Source organism: Sesamum indicum, linkage group LG4, assembly GCF_000512975.1.
Source record: "Sesamum indicum cultivar Zhongzhi No. 13 linkage group LG4, S_indicum_v1.0, whole genome shotgun sequence".
In the NCBI taxonomy this organism is placed as follows: domain Eukaryota; kingdom Viridiplantae; phylum Streptophyta; class Magnoliopsida; order Lamiales; family Pedaliaceae; genus Sesamum; species Sesamum indicum.
In genome coordinates, this window is record NC_026148.1 from 3,004,082 (window position 1) to 3,011,324 (window position 7,243).

A 7,243-nucleotide genomic window follows, 5' to 3' on the forward strand; every position below is an offset into this window, starting at 1 on the left:
GTAATTTTAAAATTGATAAATATTTTTATAGGTTTAATTCTTCCGGGATATTTCTTTTAATCTCGATGAGTAATTTTAGCTGATTTTTATTAATTTTCTATTATCATAAGTTAGATTCTATTAGTAATTAATTATCTTATATGCAATGAGAATATGGTATTTATTAAGTCGTATTATGAAACTCAAATTCAAGGCACCTAAAAATTTTCTTGATTTGTACTAGGTTTACTTAATAATTCGACTATTTTTTTTAAATAAAAACAATGATTATATAATTACATCAATTATCAATAAATTAATCGATACATCAATTTGATCTATAAACTAAGATTATAATAAATTCACTTTAAATTAAATAATTACCTGTTATAATAAATTGATATATTTGAGAGACCCAAACTCATTATTTTAAATTTATTCATATAAAATTCAAAGTAAATTTAGACAACCTAAAATGGTGAAATTAAAATTGTCCATCCGTAGACCACTTGCACGTGCACATTTATATGCAGAGTTTCTATTAGGAGTATAAACATAAATAACCTTTTTATTTTCTAATTATTTCATTCCTTCTCTTCATATATATATATATATAGTCTCTGTTTGAGTATGTTATTTAGTATTTAGGGTAATTTGACCAAATAGCTTTAGAGTTTGGTGTTCCAATCAGCGTATAATGTATCCGGACAAAGGCAAAAGAAAAATCAATTTGGTGCAGACCAAACAACGTGAGAAAAATTTATGACATGTACGTAACAGCATTTATTTATTAATTAAGTGTATATGTATATATATTTATTTACAGAGGAGGAACATTTTGAAAGACAGCAAATTTAAGAGGGGATGATGCTATTGCATGTCCCCCTCTCCTATTGGAAATATTCATGTTGATTTACATATATTAATTTCAAGATCCAAGTTCGGACATGGAGGGCACATGTAATAAAGCATACCAAATTTGAAGCACAATAATTTTCACAGGTACAATTTTTGCTACTTTACTATTTTTCAGATCTTAGGAACAACTTTTATTACGTACTTTATTATTTTTTTGAGCTTTTATCTCTGTAATAAAATTTATTAACTTGATGTATTGGAGGGCTATACAGTCAGGTGTTTCTTAGTATTGTTCACTACAAAAGTTTATAAATTATTTCTTACATTATAAATCATTACGACTTGAAAATCTAATCAGTGTTTGCCATGATCTTATCTAATGATTATAAATTTAAATTCGACCAATATACATGTAACGATATTTTTTTATCGCATTTAGATGTATAATTAACATTTGATAGCCAAATATATTAATTTATGTAACAAAACTTGTATCTAAACCAATATATATATGTATATATATAAAGCCCTAACTCATGAACCTTAAAAACACAAAAGCATGCATTCTCAATGAGGGTGCTTGAATTAATGATGTCTTAGCCTAAAGTTAAAGTTGATGTCTGACGAATAAGTTTGATATCACAAGTTCGAGCCCACAAGTATTTAGGTATTTGTCTCGTTTTATATTATATTATTTTAATTTATTTTATAATTCTTTTGTATATTTTGATATATTGATCGAATTAGAGCATTATAAAATGAGAAGTATTTGATTTCAGGTAAATGTGATTTTAATGAATAATGCCTTGTCCAAACTCATATTCCTAACCATGGTCCTAATGGTAAATGAATGAGATTGGAAGCAAAAATGAAAACTAAGAAGCCAAAATTGGGGGAATTTAAAGGGTAGGTGGGTATAATAGGGCACACAAGAGAGGCAGGCAAGAAAGGGAAGGGGTGTTTTTGGAAAGTTGGGAGGGTTGAAATGACAAGTCAAATGTCAAATCCAAGGACTTCAAATCATAAGACAGTCAGTGATAGTGTTGTCCATCATATGCTAATGCTATTCCTTTTTTCCTTTTCTTTTCCATGTTTTGGGGCTTCAAGGGTGGGGTGTAAAACTACAGTTGCCTCTTCCCAAACTCTCCCACAATTATTCTTGTTTCTTTTACCCTTGTCTCAACTTTTATCAATACATTACTATGTTCTTTTTTTTAAAAAAAAAAAAATTAATTACACTTAAACCCCTTTAAAAAATAATATTATACTTTTGTTAAAACAACATTTTGAAGTTACACTTATTTGGAGCAATTCAAAAGACGTTCTTCGTTTATAACTGTACCTCTTTTATTAGTTGAAAGAAAATAGATGAAATTTTAATTTTACGTCTTGTTCAATATTTTATATAAATTATTATAAATACGGTTATTTTATTTATTTATCAACAGTTATGTTCAATAATTTAGGACAATATTTTCGATAATTTACACTATTTTGACTTTATACATGTTACATTTATCTCCTTATAAGTATAAAAGTATTACTAGAATATTGTTGTAAGAAAATTATATCGAATACTGAATAAGGGGTAAAATTAAAAATTTGTATATATATTTTTTTCCTCACGTCAATTTATATAATTAAATTTTAAAGGGTGGAAAACCGGATGGAATCTGAGAGTCAATGTGTAGGTGTATAATTGGAGATGAACCGGTGAAACCGTGGGTTCGTAGCAAAGATATCCAAGGTTGGATGGATAAATGGAGCTTCTGGTCCTAACTCGTAGTTGGCTCGAGTCCCCGGGTCACCCCCTCTGACCCGGCCGACACACTTTTCTACACTCCCATGGTCCACCCCCACCACCCTTCTTGGCTTTTTCCTCTATTTTTTCCCACTTAATTCATTTTCCCATTTTTTTATGATGAATATTAATAATTCTGATTTATTGACTTATGTTTTACAGCATCTTTTTGACGGCTTAAGCAATTTTTTGCCCTCTATTTTTTTTTATACTTTAGTGTTTTAGTTATTTTTTTTTTATACTTTAGTGTTTTAGTTATTTTTTTTTTATACTTTAGTGTTTTAGTTATTTATTTTTTTAAGATAGTAAATAGACTCTGTGAGTTTTTAATTTTTTTTATAGTTTTAATCTTTCAATTATCGAAATTTGTAAATATCATAAAAAAAAAAAAAAAGAATATGCCACCTACTTTTTTTTAAAAATAATTTAGGATTTTGTTCCTATTGGTCAATTTCTTCCGGCAGGAAGTAAAATTTTGATCCTGTATTTTTTTTATATTTTAATCTTTTATTTTTATATAATAACAAATAAAATCCTACAGCTTTTAATTTTTTTGCAATTTTAGTCCATAAAATGACCAATAAAATCAAAAACCCTAATTAAAAAGTGCAAGTGCAGAGCATATTATTTTTTCCAACAATATTTACAATCTTGGACGACTGAATGACTAAAAATATAAAAAAATTACAGAACCTATTTACTATTATGAAAAGATAAAAGAGTAAAACGTCAAAATATAAAAGATACATGTTGAAAATTGCATTAGATCCCCCCCTTTTTTTTTACCTACTTTCAATCCAAAATTAAAATAATATCTTATTTTTCTCAACTATTCAATATTAGGTAGGGATCTATCTATCTATATATATATATATGTACTAAAACTTAATAGTAAATTAAGAAAAAGTGATATGTTTATATGTCCTAAAATAAATTATCATGGTTGATCTATTTTTCAGTTGCAATGTCGATTAATTTTATATTGTTAAACCACTATTAAAAAAAAGTCAATTGATTATTCCGTACACTATTTATTATATATTGTGCTTAAAATCGAACATAATAATCAATACGATCTACGATGATCAGATAAAAATGTAAAAATTTAAATTCACAATGATTAATCGACATTCAGTACTATAATTTTACTTATGATCAAAAAAATTTCCATAATTTCTTACTATAATGAAATGTATTGGCAGATCTTTTAATATATGCCACAATTTTTTACTTTTAACTATTATAATTAATCGCAATAAAGAAAATCATATTTACTTCTCGTGAATATGAATATATGACAAATTTAGAGTCTGAAACTTATTTTTAAAAGTTGATTATATAGAAGGTAAAAGAATTTAAATATTTTTTAGTTTGACTTTCTACAAATTAAAAAAAAATGAATTTTTTTTGGGGTACATATATTAAACAATTCTGATCACATAAAAGTAATTAACTAAAAATGAATTGCACATTGATGAACAGTGGATGGAAATTGAAGAGTAGTAGAAAATTTCATGTGCAGAAAAACGAGGTTAGTGACATCTGATTGAACTACATTTTCCAAGAAATATATCATTAAATCACAACACCACTAACTAAAACAATGCTTAGACCTAATATATATATATATATATATCGAGCCCCCAAAAAGATCCTTCTTCTGTAATTAGGCGTCAATTGAAGGACCATTTACGAAATTACTTCTTTATATATCTACCCCATCAAGATTTAATAAAATTTTATATACTTTAATTACCCTTTTCAAGATATTAAGTAACAACTATTATATTAATATGTATGACTCAAGAATTCATAATTTAATTAATTATAATATCAAGAAAGTTTTTAGTTAAAATAAGGTTCGGTCGGATTTAAATTATTTATTACGGTATACAAATAATTAAAATTTTCACCTTGAATCCTCGATATTCTCAATTTTTCTGCTTATGATAATTACTATATATATATATATATTGGTAGATATATAAATAAATAAAAAGTTTGATTTATTTAAAATAATCTGAGCCGCCCACTTGAGCCATTTATATTACATCTCTCTCCATGAAGAAATATCTTACCACATATATGTTAAGTTGTGAAGATTGATTTGAAGAAGAAAAGGATAACCTGATTCAACTTAGAATTCCCAAGTTGAGTTGGAGAAGGATAACCCGATTCAAAGTTGAGTTGGAGAAGGATAACCTCATTCAACTTAGAAATCCCAAGTTGAGTTGGAAAAAGGATAAGTCATGGCTATATATACTACTCTTATTAGCATTGTTTTAATAGAGCAAAGTAGAATAGAGTAGAGAGAAAAGAAAGAGTTGAGACGAGGGTGAGTGTTGTCTTTCACGTGTGGTGAAGACTTGCATACAAGTGTGTGTGTGTTGTACTCCTCAATTTTTCTCCTCTTTGAGTGTTTTCTCCTGGCTTGGTATCGCCCCCAGACGTAGGATTTATATCCAAACTGGGTTAACAAATTCGTGTGTCTTTTACTGCCTTCATATTCCACCTGTTATCCATCTTAACCCGATCCATTTCCTAACAACTGGTATCAGAGCCTGGTTCAAGGAGTTAAGATGGAGGGAAAGTTTCCAGTCGAACGGTTCAATGGTTCCGACTTTGGGTTTTGGCGTATGCAGATGGAGGCCTACCTGTACGGGAAGGACCTGTACGAACCACTTGCAGAGAAGTCCGAGAAGACGAGTGATGAAGAATGGAAGGTGCTCGATCGAAAGGCGATGAGCGCAATAATCCTGTCGCTCTCTCGGAATGTCGCCTATCATGTGAAGGGAGCAAAGAGCACGAAGGAAGTTCTACAGACTCTTGCCGATATGTACGAGAAACCCTCAGCAATGAACAAGGTTATGCTGATGAAAAAACTATTCAGGTTGCAGATGGAGGAGAGGAAGTCGGTGGCCGATCACCTCAATGACTTCAACCAACTCACGACACAGCTGGCGTCTGTGGATATCGTGTTTGACGATGAGGTAAAAGCGTTAATTTTGCTTTCATCTTTACCTGACAGTTGGGATGTGGTTGTTACTTCAGTGAGCACTTCGTCTGGGAAGGAGAAGATGAAGTTCGACAACATCAGAGACATGATGTTGAACGAGGAAACCCGTAGAAAGCAAACGGGTGGATCATCTGGCTCTGCGCTACATACAGAGTCCAGAGGGAGACCTGACACACGGGGTAAATACCGTGGAAGGTCAAGGTCAAGGTCCAGGGGGAAGAACAAGGGCAAGAAGGAGATGGTGTGCTGGAACTGCGAGAAGCCCGGACACATGAAAAGCGAATGTCGGGCGCCAAAGAAGGAAAAGGAGGGCCGAACAGCGAATGCCGCGACGGAGGAGATCACGGATGCACTCTTGTTGAGTGTGAGCAGTTCTTCCGATGATTGGGTTGTGGATTCAGGGGCCTCATTCCACTCATGCAGCAACAAAGACATCATGGAGCCATACACCTCAGGTGATTTTGGCTTAGTTTATCTTGCAGATAACAAACCCCTCAAGATTGTAGGAAAGGGAGATGTGCGGATCAAATCAACGAATGGGTCATGCTGGACCCTACATGATGTGAGACACATACCAGGACTGAAAAGGAACTTGATCTCAGTCGGACAGCTGGATAGTGATGGATTCCACACGACGTTTGGAGACGCGAAGTGGAAGATCAGTCGGGGAGCAATGACTTTGGCTCGAGGACTAAAGTCGGGAACGCTCTACATGGCGGGAGGATCCAGTTCAAACATCCCCTTTGCAGGAACTGTATCGCAGGCTAACCTGTGGCACAATCGCTTGGGCCACATGAGCGAGAAAGGAATGAACGTGCTGAAGTCGAAAGGACGGTTGCCCGAGTTAAAATCGGTGGAGGTGGGTCATTGTGAACACTGCGTGTTCGGAAAGCAGAAGCGGGTGAGCTTCTTGACCACAGGAAGAACTCCGAGGAAAGAAAAGTTGGAGCTTGTTCACACCGATTTGTGGGGGCCAGCACCAGTGTCATCTCTTGGTGGATCAACGTACTACATGACATTCGTCGATGACTCCACTAGAAAGGTATGGGTGTATTTCTTAAAAAGAAAATCTGATGCCTTTGATACATTCAGGAGATGGAGGGCACTAGTGGAAAATGAGACAGGTCTACAAGTGAAATGTCTCAGATCGGATAACGGTGGCGAGTACAACAGTGAAGGTATCAAGAATTACTGCGCCGACCATGGAATCCGAATGCAGAAAACAATCCCGGGGACACCTCAGCAAAATGGCGTTGCTGAGAGGATGAACAGAACACTGAATGAGCGTGCGAGATGCATGCGATTGAAGAGCGGACTACCAAAGATGTTTTGGGCAGATGCAGTCAACACGGCTGCTTTCTTGATCAATCGAGGGCCTTCTGTCCCGTTGAACAACAGGATACCAGAAGAGGTATGGAGTGGTAAGAAAGTGGATCTTTCTTTCTTACGTACGTTTGGTTGTTCAGCCTATATTTTGAACGATGATCGGACTAAGCTGGATGCTAAGTCGATTAAATGTACATTCATTGGGTATGGGACTGACGAATTTGGGTATAGATTCTGGGATGATCAAAACCGGAAAATAATTC